General features: G+C 39.0%; 1 pseudogene across 1 annotated transcript; it reads left to right on the forward strand.

Annotated features, from left to right (window-relative positions):
• The first annotated feature begins 12,197 nt into the window (after window positions 1-12,197).
• Window positions 12,198-14,302, forward strand: LOC146480317 (putative skeletal organic matrix protein 5 pseudogene; annotated as a pseudogene). The gene is made up of 3 exons (XR_014864676.1): window positions 12,198-12,256; window positions 13,023-13,161; window positions 13,613-14,302. The product of XR_014864676.1 is annotated as a putative skeletal organic matrix protein 5 pseudogene (transcript).
• The last annotated feature ends 1,204 nt before the right edge of the window (window positions 14,303-15,506 follow it).

Raw genomic sequence — 15,506 nt, forward strand, 5'->3', positions numbered from 1 at the left:
GCAACTGAAACGAGTGGAGAAAATACAGATGACTGGAAGTTTTGAAATTACAATCTCGCATAAAAGATAAACTTCGATCTCCTTCATACTACATCATCATTTCAACATACGATCAAAGTTAATTTTCTCATCGGTTTCCAAGCAACAACTATTATCATAGCAACGGAAAAAGCGAACAACGACTGAAAGTTGACCAAGATTCAACCTTCTTATCTAAAACCGGTTTTGGTTCTTGAGCCTAAAACTTGTGTGAATATCGAAAAGAATTGATACCCTATCGGCTTGTAAATTAACAGAAAAATCTGTGGAGGCATTTTAAAGATGTCTCGATTTATGCAAAGTATGAACTTTTTCATTCATCTGTGCTTTATTTTTTACCTTTTCCAAGCATAAATATCTTAAAATCTGAGACACCCATGAAGATCAATACACATTTGAATGGTTTTGCTATGAAGAAAGACCTTTTAACAGAAAAGACAAAGTGTCAAGTTTTATTTTGCCAGAGATATTGTTGAAAAATGCGGCAATAAACAAAACCACCCCGTAAAAATTGATTCATTATTTACTTGTAAACACTCTTAACTTACCGACTTTTTCCTGATTTCGCCTACAAGTTGTCTAAATTGAGTAGTTTAAATCCCTAAAGTTTTGTCATAAAGTGTCTGTCTAGATTTTGAGATAATCAAGCTTAAGATGAGAGGCTATGCGCTACCGTTGCTATGGTAATAGTTGTTGCTTGGAAATCGATGAGAAAATCAACTTTGATCATATGTTGAAGGAGATCGAAATTTATCTTTTATGCGTGATTGTAATTTCAAAACTTCCACCCTAAGTCCAGAAAAACTGCTGCGAGCCTCCTTAACAACTAAAGGTAAATTGGCCACTGTAAAGAGATTCGAGTGCTGACGTTTCGAGCGTTAACCCTTCGTCATGATTTGCAGCACCACAGCTTCTTTAGAGACTAACCTCCCTTATTCATGCCTTTGCCATAGTCATGTGCATTTTCTATCCATTTGCGTTTTCTGTGGTCTTCTGTATTTTTCTCAATTTATTTCATATGCGGTTTCTCCACAATCTGCGTTTACTTCTCTGCAGGCGTTTCTTTCACTGTCGATGTTTTCTCTACAATCCTCGCTTCTCCACCCTCCACGTTTGCTACCTGCCATCTCGGTTTTCTTCACTTTCTTGGTTTTGCTTCACTGTTCCCTCGCCATCCCTCTCTCAATCATTCTCCTTTATCTCCACCGTCTGTGTTTTCGCTATCATTTGTTTCTCAACTATATAGGTTTTCAAATCCATCCGCCTGGGTTTTCTGCTGACACGCCTTTGCGATTTCTTTATGGTCTGCGTTTTAACCTTTCTCTGCGATTTCTCCACTATTTGTGTTTTATGTTAGTTGCGTTTGTGTTGGCTTCAGGAGCATTCTACGTTACGTTTTGTTACGTATCCGTTTGATCGCCTCAACGTTTTGTTGCAATTAGGGAAATTATATTTCCTTTAGTTTTCGAAGGAACAAAAGTGGCATTTCAAGTGCAAAATAAGATAGTTCAGTGGAGTTTGGAAAGTGAACAGAAGCTCGGATAACCGTCGTCAAGATTCCGTGAGCTAAAATTGTCTGCGAATTTAATCATTTAACTAACACACTCGAACAGATCAAACTGTTTTAGCTTGCCGAAATAGCCTTTGTCAAGCGAGCTTTATACTCACTTGCCCTTGTAAAGACATAAAAACGGCCTGGGAAAGCAGAAAACCGCGTTTTAAGTATTCGCTGAATTTTTATCCTTTCGGGCTTCCCTGTGGTTCTTGTCATTGCTTCAAGATATTCTGTCCAGATTGTGTTTTTTAGTCTCCGTTACAATAACATTCCCAAATTTCAATAAATCCAAACCACAGGTTTGTGCGTCACCCGTAACCCTTTAGGCTCGCAATGATCACCCGCCGTCCCGCCGCCGACTGATCAACTCGCAGGGTCTCCTTACTGTTCGCCATCTATTTCTCATGGTACTTATGAGGAGAACTTTTTAGACATGAAAGCATTTTATCTTTGTTGATCATTTCTTTTATTCTTGTGGCTTGACAATATGAGAACAAATTTCGTGTTGATATTGAAAATTTGGCAAAAGATTTCATTATAATATAGCGCGCGTGCATCGTTATCTAATTCCTATTGGCGTCATCATGGTACATTTCTCAACATACGCACGGCCGTGCGTCCATCCGATGACGTGTGCAAGTCAGATAGGGGTAGCATGCGCGCGCTGTGTTATTCAAAAACTTTTACAGAGAGACAACACCATAAAAAATGTATATTTAAAGAGCTTGAAGCTTAATGAAACGTTAAGATTAAACCGATATGAGAAACCATTTTCGCCTTTTTTTTTTGTACAGATAATTTTGTAATTAATCGGGAACAAAACCTGTTTTCCAGGAATTATTTACTTTATTTTCACTATGTTATAAAAGAATTGGTTCATGCTTTTAGTTGTGCGTATATCGAGTTATGGATGCACTTGGGAAGTTTGGAATACACTCAAGAAGCTAGAGTTGCTCTCGGCTACGCCTCGAGCAACTCTTACGCTTCTCTCATGCTTTCCAAACTTCCCGCGTGCATCCATAACTCGATATACGCACGCTAAGCATGAACCAATTCTTAACTTACATGCACACTTTCACGGATTTTTAACCGCTGTTTACCATTTAGAAATGGGTAGTATACACTCGATTGCAAAAACGTTGACACCTTAAGGACGGTGCCTACTAATAGCGAAGTATTTTTGCGCAGTTTATGACTATGCGGGTAAAGCAGATCTTGGCAAGGGCTACTGAAATCCAAAACGAAAATTGGGTGTAGCCATGCATTTTTTAGAGATAATTAAGCAACAATTATTCTAAAAAGCAGCACAATACAAAGCAATGTTTTGCGCTTTTTTCCAAATTAAAGCTTTATTATCTCTGAAAAATGCATGGTTACCCCCAATTTTCTTTTTGGATACCAAAATCACTTGCTAAGTTCTGCTTTCTCCGCATAGTTTTAAAGCGCGCAAAAATATTCCTGTATTAGTTGGCACCACCCATAGGAAACCCGAGTATCTCGAGATGCGCAGAACGTATGCGCAGTAACAATAGTAGGCACCGTCCTTAAAAGCATAAACCGTGAACGATGAGACCCAACGGATTTGTGGGTATAAGTGTACTAAATGTATTTGTATAATATTCTATTCTCGTGCGACGGTTGATGACCAAAATCAGTTGCACGTGGTGAATGATGGAAACTGTCCAAGCTTTCCTTAAAATGTCCAAGTTGGCCAACAAGGGACAATTTGAGTGATGTACAATTCGCGATTTGCCTAAGTTCAAAACAGGCAGTGAACTTAAGGTGTCAACGTTTTTGCAATCGAGTGTATACTACTATAGTCGTATGGCATTCTCACATGAAGTATGTACCAAGAAATGAGCAATAAAAGTCCCTGGGATCGCTTACTATGTATATCGATCCTCACGAAGGAGCTCCAGAAATGATCAACCCAGGTCCAGTTTTCTCCACCATCTGATTTTTTTTCGTGTAAGTTTTTTCCGCCTTCCCAGTTTTCTCAACTTGTTTGCGATTTCTCCACTTTCCGCACCTTTTTCCTTGTGCGCGGTTTCTTCAATCCCTAGATTTTGTCGCCGTCTGCGTTTTGTCCTCCACCTGCGTTTTTACACCGTCTGCGTTTTTCCGCCATCTGTGATTTTCCACCGTCTGCGTTTTCTCCACCACCTGCGTATTTACACCGTCTGCGTTTTTCCGCCGTCTTGGTTTTTACACCCATCTGCGTTTTGTTCTATGTAAGTTTTACCGTATTAGATCCGCGAGTATGAAAAAGCCAAAGTTTGTGGTAAATTCCAAGTCTAGTCTCCTTTTTTGATATTTGAAAGATAATCTTTAAAGGCGGTGATTCGTTCGAAGTAATAGCTGGCATGCAATTCTTTTCAAACTTGCACTAATTTATCGAAATTTATTGGGTATTTCCCAGGCTACCTTTCGGATTATCGCGTACGCTTTTACGCTTTTTTTTTTTTTGGACAACCTTTGTCGAAACACCTGTATATCCTCGTCCGGTGCTACAGTTGGCAAATTCGAGTTTCTAGAAAATCCACTTTGTTTTGAAACACGGTACAAGCTGTCATCTGCGCGCAAGAAGTGGCAAGGATGCGCAATGCAATTCGACCTATGGAACTGCCTGAAAATTCACGCCAACCACCCCCACCATGGTCTTCGTCTTCTCCCTCTCCTTACCCACCTTCTCCTTTTTCTCTTTTTTCTTCTCCTTCTTCTCCTTCTTCTTTGAAAACAAATCCAAAAGATTTATAAAACCTTACGTGACAAACCTACAGACCTTTTTGAAAGCTTGAAATCTCGAAGAGACATAATAAACAATAAGGAAAGAGAAATAAAAAAGCACCGTATTCAACGGCCATTTCTCTTTAAATTAAAGGTACATAGTATTATCGTTAGATGGTTGTGTTTCTTTTTGTGAAACTATTTCGGCAAAGATGTAAGTCAATATTTTTTTAATTATAACTGGATTAAAATAAGGTTTTAGACAATTATCTCACTGGGTAATGTCCTAAAGAGATGTGTTATGTTAATCCTCTTTTTTACGTAAACCTTAATGGCGTTTCCTTTGTCATCTTACGGACAAAGGATCAAAACTTTAAACTGTCTCAACGATCTTGCACACAAGCCTATTAAAAATTAATGCTAGGAAATTTACACCAGTATATCTTTTCATTTTTGTATCAAGGCTTTTGTGGCGCAGTTCGCAGTCTTCAGTATCGCCAACCAAACAAAAAGTTCAAGTCTTGACTGAAATGTTTGTAAAGAAACCTATAAAACTTCTTTACAGAGAGTTCCACTCTTGGAATAATATGTAAAGCTTTGTTACACAGAAATATCGTTTTCTGTTAAAAGTTTGTTTTTCTATTGCTAGCAGCTGTCGAATCGATGTTTTATCAGCTTGTTACAGAAAATTCAAATCTAACATACCGCTTGCTATGCGAAGATGGACTTGTTTAGGAAGCAAATTCAAAACAAGATTGGACAATATTAACTTATAAAAATTATTTATAGGAAGTTTAACTGTCGGAGTAAAGTGTAATGCATTGTTCTCAAAAATTATTCAAGAGAAGTTGTCATAATTGTACACTAAACCTACTAAAACTTAACTCAAGGGGACTGCAGCAAGTAACCTCAGTCCAAAATGGTGCCCTTGCCAACATACCTCGTGACCCTTATTGCGATGGAGTTCGTGTACATGCGGCTTCTATTTAACATATCTCTCTTTTCTTTACCTGATTTTTTTGTCGTTTTTAATTACTTTTTTGGAAGGGCCTCCCTTGAATCAACGTTTTCTCTCAAAAGCCACCAACATTGTGCTAGATGCTATTAAATATTTGTGCTAGGAAGTTGGTCTGACTATAAATGTTAAGGTCACGCCGGCAACACTGAATCTTGTAAACATGAAATATTTCGTGATTTTATCAGCCAGTAGTTTACTTTACTTTACGTTTCATATTTTGGATCAAGGTATCAAGGTTTTTGTGAAGGAGCTGCCAGTCTTAATCGCCAACCAAACAACAAGTTAAAGTCTGCCCTCTTCAAAGATCATTTACTCCACGCGCAGACAAAACAACTATGTTCCGTGGCTGGATCATAATTGTGTAAACATTGAAATTTCAAACATATTTTAATTAAAACACCCTTATCCTGAGACGTAGTCTATCATATTTTAACAAGATGCCTGCTATACTGGCATTACGCGAGATGCCGTGGCTGATTCATTTATTCCAACTGTGTGCTTCGCAGATTTATAAAACCATCCTTGCTAATGGAATAGTTTGAGTCACGAAGATCGCGTTACGTTGTTTCCGTTGTGTTACGCTACTCAGGGTTTCAAGGGAAATTGCGGGAATTCCATTGCGATAACGTAAGCTTCTCAATGACCCCTTTTCTGTCTGCAATTGTAGTCTAAGACTGTCAAAGAAAGCACGATTCCTTCGCCAGGAACTCTCCAATTTCCACCGTTTTAGATGTCGAGTGCTTCTTAGAAGTTATTCTTTCGATTTACCGCTTCAAAATGGTGAAATTTCCGTTTGAAAACGGCACACTTGAGTCTAGCCTCCCACGCAGACGTCCTTAGGGGTTCGTCACGCGTTTCCTTCCCCACGAACGTCTGCTGAAACGAACAGCCACTTCCGTTCGTCGACCGCGGACCAATCAGAAGCTGTTTCCCAGTTTTGGGTAAACTCGTGTTTTGTTATTAAAAATATTATCCGGGACAACATGGCGGACCTAAATGCGGTTTTTGGCCATGTGTGCGAAACGTTTGGTATAAGGGAGTTGAATGCGTAGCAAAGAGAGACCCTAGTGCAATTTGTGTAGAAGAAAATTGATGTGTTCGTAAACCGTCCAACTGGTTATGGGAAGTCACTTATTTATCAAGCTCTACCATTTGTTTACGATTCAATTCTTGAAGCTGCTGGTCATATTCCCGAGCATATTGGTGTTGTAGTTTCGCCGCTCGTAAATATTATGAAAGACCAGGTAGACAAACTGGCAAATCTTGGAATTCTTGCCGCTTCTCTCAGTGAAATCACTGAAAAAGAAAAGGGTGTTGTGGAACAAAAAATTTCAATCGTATATGCAAGTCCGGAAGCGCGGAATTCAGAGTGGGAAAAATGTTGATGGGCCAACGCAACTCTTGCAGTTCACAAATAAATTTGTAATAAAGCCTTCGTACCTTAGCTCTGCTTAATGATGTTTATCTTGATCATGAAGGGAAAAAAACTGAAATATACTGAAAGGAGATTTTCTTAATTATCATTCCAAGCCGTTTGGAGAAGTTTTACATATGCCATTGAAATTGAAATGCTAGCTCTGTGGCATTTGTTTAGGTTTACCGGCTCGGATTAACTGCAAGACATCAGACAGCGCTAAATCAATGCTTTCTATGAAGGCATGGGTTCCGTGGATTTTTTGACTCGTGATTTCATGCTTATCTGCAGTGAGATTGCAGGATGTTTGTTTATTACGTATATGAGAGTCTAATAGATGCACGTCTTTACGAGACATGCGATACGTGCGACACAACAGTGACACAACAGTTGATTGTTGTAGTTTTTCCGCGACGAGGCCTTCCTCTGCTGTTGAATCCTTTCGTAATGCTTGCTTTGTAAGCCACCTTTATCAAAGTCTTCTTTAATCTCATCTTTGAGCGCAAGAAAGGTACTTGATAGTTTTCCACAACGAAGGAGTCGCTTGTAACAGTGAGGAGCGCAGATGAGAGATCGATCAACGAAAATTCTGTCACGTCGATGTCAATGTTCAGCACTTTTGATGAGACCTGGAATATCCACAGAATTTTTTCCAAAAATTCGAACTCTGTCTTTATCCAAGGTAGAGGCACAAAGAAAACAGAATAAATCGCTCCGAAAAACCTTCTTAGGCGTTACAACCATGCATAGATATAGAACTGATGAGAACATGGAATACGAGGAATATTTTTGGCGATCATTTCGTGAAAATATCTCCACGGGTGATGATTTCCGTTGTTTCGCAGTATGTGATTGGCTGTACTTGCCACAATGAGTCAATGCTGGTTGGTCTCTTTAGACAAAGGCAATTTGCCGACGAACGGAAGTGGCTGTTCGTTTCAGCAGACGTTCGTGGGGAAGGAAACGCGTGACGAACCCCTAAGGACGTCTGCGTGGGAGGCTAACTTGAGTCCAGAACATGTTAACAATATGGCGCCACAATTTAACCCAGCCGTTAATGGATAAATCAAATGATGCGTTGACGTCACACAGGTAGGGGTGAGTGGGTCCCCTCCCTCGCGATAGAAGCGACAAGAATAGATTTTGATTGGCCTGCTGTCGTTGAAGACAATCAGAACAATACATCCCGAGTAGGAGAGGGGAGAGTTTAATGAATAAATTAATGTACCGATTTGTAGCTACGAGGAAGAAAAAAAACAAGATGCCTGCTATACTGGCATTACGCGTGATGCTGGGGCTGATTCATTTATTCCAACTGTATGCTTCGCCGATTGATAAAACTATCCTTGCTAATGGAATAGTTTGAGTCACGACGATCGCGTTACGTTGTTCTCCGTGTGTTACGCGACTCAGACTATCAGCGGAAATTTGTCAAATTCCATTACGATAACGTAAGGTTCTCAATGACCTCTTTTCTGTCTCGCGTCGTGGCCTAAGACTGTCAAACAAAGCACGATTCCTTCACTAAGAACTCACCAATTTCCACCGTTTTACGTGTCGGGTGCTTCTTAGAAGTTATTCTTTCGATTTACCGCTTCAAAATGGTGAAATTTCCCTTTGAAAACGGCACACTTGAGTCCAGAACATGTTAAAACAATATGGCGCGACTTAATCCGTCTGTAATAAATATATCAAATGATGCATTGACGTCACACAGGTAGGGTTGAGTGGGTCCCCTCCCTTGCGATATAAGCGACAAGAATGGATTTTGATTGGCCTGCTGTTGTTGAAGACAATCAGAACAATACATCCCGAGTAGGAGAGGGGAGAGTTTAATGAATAAATTAATGTACCGATTTGTAGCTACGAGGAAGAAAAAAAAACAAGATGCCTGCTATACTGGCATTACGCGTGATGCTGGGGCTGATTCATTTATTCCAACTGTATGCTTCGCCGATTGATAAAACTATCCTTGCTAATGGAATAGTTTGAGTCACGACGATCGCGTTACGTTGTTTTCCGTGTGTTACGCGACTCAGACTATCAGCGGAAATTTGTCAAATTCCATTACGATAACGTAAGGTTCTCAATGACCTCTTTTCTGTCTCGCGTCGTGGCCTAAGACTGTCAAACAAAGCACGATTCCTTCACTAAGAACTCACCAATTTCCACCGTTTTACGTGTCGGGTGCTTCTTAGAAGTTATTCTTTCGATTTACCGCTTCAAAATGGTGAAATTTCCCTTTGAAAACGGCACACTTGAGTCCAGAACATGTTAAAACAATATGGCGCGACTTAATCCGTCTTTAATAAATATATCAAATGATGCATTGACGTCACACAGGTAAGGGTGAGTGGGTCCCCTCCCTCGCGATATAAGCGACAAGAATGGATTTTGATTGGCCTGCTGTTGTTGAAGACAATCAGAACAATACATCCCGAGTAGGAGAGGGGAGAGTTTAATGAATAAATTAATGTACCGATTTGTAGCTACGAGGAAGAAAAAAAAAAAAAAGAAAAAAAAGAAATCGACCCGTTTTTAGACACGGTATGCCCCTTCAGGGCATCCCGCGTAAAAAGAAATCGACCCGTTTTTAGACACGGTATGCCCCTTCAGGGCATCCCGCGTAATTAATAAAACAGTTACCCTGAGACGTAGTCTATCAGCCGAAATTTCAGAGAGAATCCTATTAAAAATTTATGTTAAGGTCGAATCCAAAGTGCATCATAAGGTTAACGTGTGATAATTTTACACTAAGCCTACTTAAACTTTACTCAAGGGGACTGCAGCAAGTAACCTCAGTCCAAAATGGTGCCCTTGCCAACATACCTCGTGACCCTTATTGCGATGGAGTTCGTGTACATGCGGCTTCTATTTAACATATCTCTCTTTTCTTTACCTGATTTTTTTGTCGTTTTTAATTACTTTTTTGGAAGGGCCTCCCTTGAATCAACGTTTTCTCTCAAAAGCCACCAACATTGTGCTAGATGCTATTAAATATTTGTGCTAGGAAGTTGGTCTGACTATAAATGTTAAGGTCACGCCGGCAACACTGAATCTTGTAAACATGAAATATTTCGTGATTTTATCAGCCAGTAGTTTACTTTACTTTACGTTTCATATTTTGGATCAAGGTATCAAGGTTTTTGTGAAGGAGCTGCCAGTCTTAATCGCCAACCAAACAACAAGTTAAAGTCTGCCCTCTTCAAAGATCATTTACTCCACGCGCAGACAAAACAACTATGTTCCGTGGCTGGATCATAATTGTGTAAACATTGAAATTTCAAACATATTTTAATTAAAACACCCTTATCCTGAGACGTAGTCTATCAGCGGAAATTTCAGAGAGAATCCTATTAAATATTTATGTTGAGCTAGGTCGAATCCAAAGTGCATCATAAGGTTAATGTGTACATATTACAGCTTGTCAGAAAATCAAATATTTCGTGATTTTATCAGCCAGTAGTTTCCTTTACTTTCCGTTTATATTTTGGATCAAGGCTTTTGTGACGGAGCTGCCAGTATTAATCGCCAAACAAACAACAAGTTAAAGTCTGCCCTCTTCAAAAATCATTTATTCCACGCACAGACAAAACAACTATGATCTCTGACGGGATCATAACTGTATAAACATTGAAATTTCAAACATATTTTAATTAATAAAACAGTTACCCTGAGACGTAGTCTATCAGCCGAAATTTCAGAGAGAATCCTATTAAAAATTTATGTTGAGGTCGAATCCAAAGTGCATCATAAGGTTAACGTGTACAAGTTAAAACTTTATCAGCAAGGGTTTTTTACCGTGAGATGTTAAAACTTGTCAAAAAATGAAATGTTTCGTGATTTTATCAGCCAGTAGTTTCCTTTACTTTACGTTTCATATTTTGGATCAAGGCTTTTGTTACGGAACTGCCAGTCTTAATCGCAAACCGTACAACAAGTTAAAGTCTGCCCTCTTCAAAGATCATTTATTCCACGCGCTTCTTGTTCCAAAACTCAAAGGCACCTCGGTCCAAACTGGAAAACACTGTTTACTGGAATGTTTGAAGAACGATCGGTGTTTTTCCACAAACGTTGGTGCGTTTCCTCGAGCAGATGGAAATGTAACGTGCGAGCTGCTCCCTACAGACAAGTACAGTGCACCTGAAAAGTTCCAAGCAAATCATTCCTTCCATCATTACAGCATTGTGGTGAGTAGTAGCTTGCTAGTTGGACCTTTTGTTATCCAAATCAGCCGCCAGTTCGATGTATTCATCTCTTTTGACTGGTATTCGTGTTCTTTTTTGGGCCTATTTTGTTTTCTAAAGGTTTGATAGACTTGATAGCTAGACAACATTGTGGTTTCGTTGTTTGATCAGCCTGGGGTTTTAGCTAACTAGGAGATAGCAGGACTCGGAAGAAAAATGGTTACGTAAGATCAATTCTCGAAATTTCCTGTTAACTAAATTGAAATGGAAATTATTGATTTCACGGAAATTTTTAACTTAACAAAATCTTCGTAAATCTACCGAAAATTGCCCATCTCCCTTTTAGTAAGTGTTGTATTAATGAGTGACAAAGATTGACTATTTAATTCCAGAGTCCTTGTGAAAGTTTCCCTTGCCAGAATGGTGGAACCTGCAAACCGCGTTACAAGACAGACAAATACAACTGTTCTTGCACCCGTGATTTCGTCGGGAAGCACTGTGAATACTGTAAGTAAGGATTTTCGCTGAATAAATTATTTTGAGCCGCAAAAGGAAACAACGCGTCTTCTACAAATTAAATCCCGACAGTTATTACTCGGTTACGTGACTTCTACTTTTTTTAATTTTTTATATTATTATTATTATTATTATTATTATTATTTAAATTTATTTTGTTATCATGTTTTTTTTTTTGTTTTTTTATTTTTGTTTGGTTTTTTTTTTTTCAATTTTTTACATACATTTTTAAACTTCTCTTATTTATGTTGTTTTCTTGTAGGCTTGTAAATATGCATATATATTTGTCACTGACCACCGGTTTACACCAGCAAATCGATGATTTGCTGATAGTTGTCACCAGGGTTGTTACCTTGTTGTACTTGAATTAAAAATCGGTTCACCTAAGCGGAATTTGTGTCACCTCAAACTAGCATTACTTCGGTTTGTTTTAATCGTACTTTATTTTCTTCTTACAAGCGGAAGGATGTTTTACCTTGCAAAAAATTGCGTTTGAGATTTGAAATGCGTTTTGTGGGAGACTGGGCCCGAATTTTTATGTATTCTTATGTGATTGGCACGTGACCGCAGCGTGATGTCAACAGATGTGATCTTGTGCTCTGCGAGGGAATAAATTGAGTTTTGTAGGGGAAACAAACGAATTTATTGGCATTCCCAACCTGGGAATGGAACTGGAAAATTATTCCTTATCTCATTTACTAGCGAAACTTGCTTAAGAAATCGTCGTGTATAAATCATATAATGTTCTCTTATGTCTCAGGTAAAGCATCATCGTGTAAAGAGATGTATGAAAAATGCAGGTACAAAAATGAAAATGTTATTCTATATTGTTTTGTTCTTGCTGGTGTTGATAATGACGAAAACTGTGAGGGTTGGCCAATACAAGGAGACATCACACAGTAGTGATCACGATGATGATGATGATGATGATGATGATGATGATGATGATGATGATGATGATGACGACCTTTCAGTTTATTATGGTGCAGTCTCCTGATCCTTGATTTGCCATATTAATATTGAACGTCATACGTGAAATTGCCATTTTCGACCTCTTGAAAAGTGATGTTAAGTAAACGTGAGCCGCAATTTGCCCGCGTAATTACTTCTGATCAAGCGAAAAATCCGGTTGTAAAAGGTTGTATTGTAACCACCAATTGGAACATCGTGAAAGACGATGATCAAGTACTTAAGGTGAAATCGCTGTGATTGTTTCTTTGACACGTGATCTGAAAACATCCCACCTCCCTCCATTCCCCTTCCCCTTGTCAGTTTGTAGAATTCTCAGAATAGACCCTTATCACTCGGCGACCATGTTGAGTCTCAGGAGAATAAAAAACTTTGTTTTTGTACGGCAAGCCTCGCACTGCCGTGCGAAAACAAAGCTTTTTATTCCCCCGAGACTCAACATGGTCGCCGAGTGATAAGGGTCTATCCTCCTCGTCAGACGATCTAATTACTATTATCAGCGGTTTCCGCAAAAACGCTCATCATTCAGCATTAGGACGGAAGCAATTTTGGTACTCTTCATAATCGCTCACAAGCATTATGTTTTATCTTTATCAGAGGGAAATTTCACAAAGCGAACAAAGCGTACCCAATCCAGACGGATGCTGGACAGCAGCTTGTGTACTGTCACTTTAGCGACTTGGGCGACTGTGGACCGGGACCGTGGACAATGGTCATGAAAATTGATGGTTCACAGGTAAATTATTGTAAGAACCTCCTTAAACGTCAAATTTACAAACACAGACACAAAGTAACGGTTTTGTTTTTTAACACGGCGGTTCAAAGCTCTGACACCGCCATTTTTGCCTCCCAAAACCGGGCAACTGCACACGCATTGTCAACTTTAGAATCCCTTTTAAAAGAAGGCCAATTTACCTCATCTACTAAACTACCCTGTCTAAACTATTCGGGATAAATAAGAAACGGTGTTTTTTTTTTTCGTCCAATTTGGTCTTTGTTGGATAAACCGTTAAGTTAATGAGCGTTGCTTTCAGTGGTGTTGTTATTTTATTGTAGAGGAAAGAGGGTGCCACATCTTTCGATATTTGTTAGAAAACATCAAACTGTGCCGTATTTTTTCTATTTGTGGATTCCAATTCACCAATAGTGAGAATTTTATGGTTGTGTTCAACTATTTTCCTCGGCAGAAAACTTTCCATTTTCATTCTTCGCTCTGGAAGACCAAGAACACTTTAAACCTCGATGGAGGCAAAACTGGATTCGACTTTCAAGAAACAAAGTTGGCGACCTACTCCAGCTCGCCTTTTACAACGATCTGCCTTGGAACGAAATTTCAAAATCAAAACAGGTTTATTGTCATCAATAAAACCGCCAACTCCCTGTTCTCGCTGATCGCTGATGGCATATACCGCCCAACATCACTTGGTCGCGATACTTGGAAAAAAGTTGTTTGGCGATTCCGCTTCATTAGAGCCGTATTGCAACAACGAAGGGTTTAACGCCCAGTGTCCAATCCCTGAATTAAGAATCGGAATCATCACCAATGATGCTCACCCCTGCACCCAGTGTGGAGCAATGATCGCATTTGGAAGTAATAATTATGGCTGTGTGAACAAAAGATCACCGCAAGCAGATAATGGCGTTGGGTTGCACCTGGCTATGGGATACATTTTGGTATACTAAGAAATGATTTAAGCAATTTCTATCAATGCTATCAAAATAAACATGAGTATCTGTGCTTTGAATGCCGCTGAAAACCATTTGCCATAGCTATATAGATGCACAGAAAATAATATACGACTTTATATTAGGAAAGCGAAAAAACTGTCATTTCCTAAGATGATACGAATCTCTCTTTCCATTTTCCATAAGGTTATGGCAAAACTACACCTAAAACTCTCACTGTTTACCTCATGAAAACACGAAAACAGAAAGAAAGGTTTCTATAACTTTTACGAAATCAGTGGTACCATCGGTTCATTTCGGTGGATATCTGTTCCAGAGGTTTTAATCACCTCAGAAACTCGGATTAAAACATCTAAAGCTTTCTTCGGCAAAATGTCAGCTCAAAATTCGTATTTTCGTGAACTCAATCACAGCTCGTTCGGAAAATTAGATTCGTTTCCCAAACCTTTCTGCTTTCTTTCTGATCAAACTGCATCAGCTTACAGAAATGTGCCCTTAAAAGGCCACAAAACTATCTGGAAAAACAGACGAGACAACAAGTTTTGGACTTGTATCTGGTTCTATACAAAGCAAACAACTCGCAGGGAAATCTGAGGATTATATTTTTGCACTTTTCTGTAAAGTCAAACAAGCGAGAAAAAATACAATTATTACTATGAAGTTCTATCTCTGATACTGTTAGTCCTCGATTGAAATTGTACTTACAATAGATCATTTCCGAGTTGCTGTGAACCTCATTATGAAAGCGATGCTTAGTGCAAAGCTTTTCATATCAAAATTGGTTTTGTTTCCATATGAATGAAAACTAATTTTCATAAAAAAAAACTTTGCACTTAGCCTCGCTTTCATAATGAGGTTCAAAGCAACTCGAAAATGGCGTATTCTATCTATCCTTTCCCTTTGTGTTCATGAACTTGCTATCTCTTCATGCTTTCACTTAATTTTGCCGATTGTACAAAATTACTTGTGCTTATGGGCGTCTTTTCGAAACCGAGTGGGTTTCTACCCTTTACCCGACTTTTCCTGTCTCTCGGGATTAATTACGTCCCAGTCCTAATCCGGCATAGGGTGCAAAATACAACAATGTAAGTATTTCACTTAAATGTTCTTGTTGGGTGACTCTGACGAAATGAACGCTACCTTACTATAAATATCTAAACAGCCGTATTCGCGCTTTTTAATTCTAAAGCTCAGTTATAAACGCATTGTCAGTCGCAATTGTCGTTCTACTGCTGTAGCAGCTGCCGCCATTGACTTGTTTATCAACACACATCAGCGGCACCCGACGAGAACATTAAGCAAAATACTTAAAATGTTGTCTCCTGTGTTCCCAGATCGTTTAATTTGTGTAAGCTAACGCGGTTTGTTCTGTTCGGATTGTTTAACAGAAAATTT

This window comes from Pavona decussata, unplaced genomic scaffold (genome assembly GCF_977016875.1).
Source record: "Pavona decussata unplaced genomic scaffold, jaPavDecu1.1 SCAFFOLD_53, whole genome shotgun sequence".
Taxonomy (NCBI): Eukaryota; Metazoa; Cnidaria; class Anthozoa; order Scleractinia; family Agariciidae; genus Pavona; species Pavona decussata.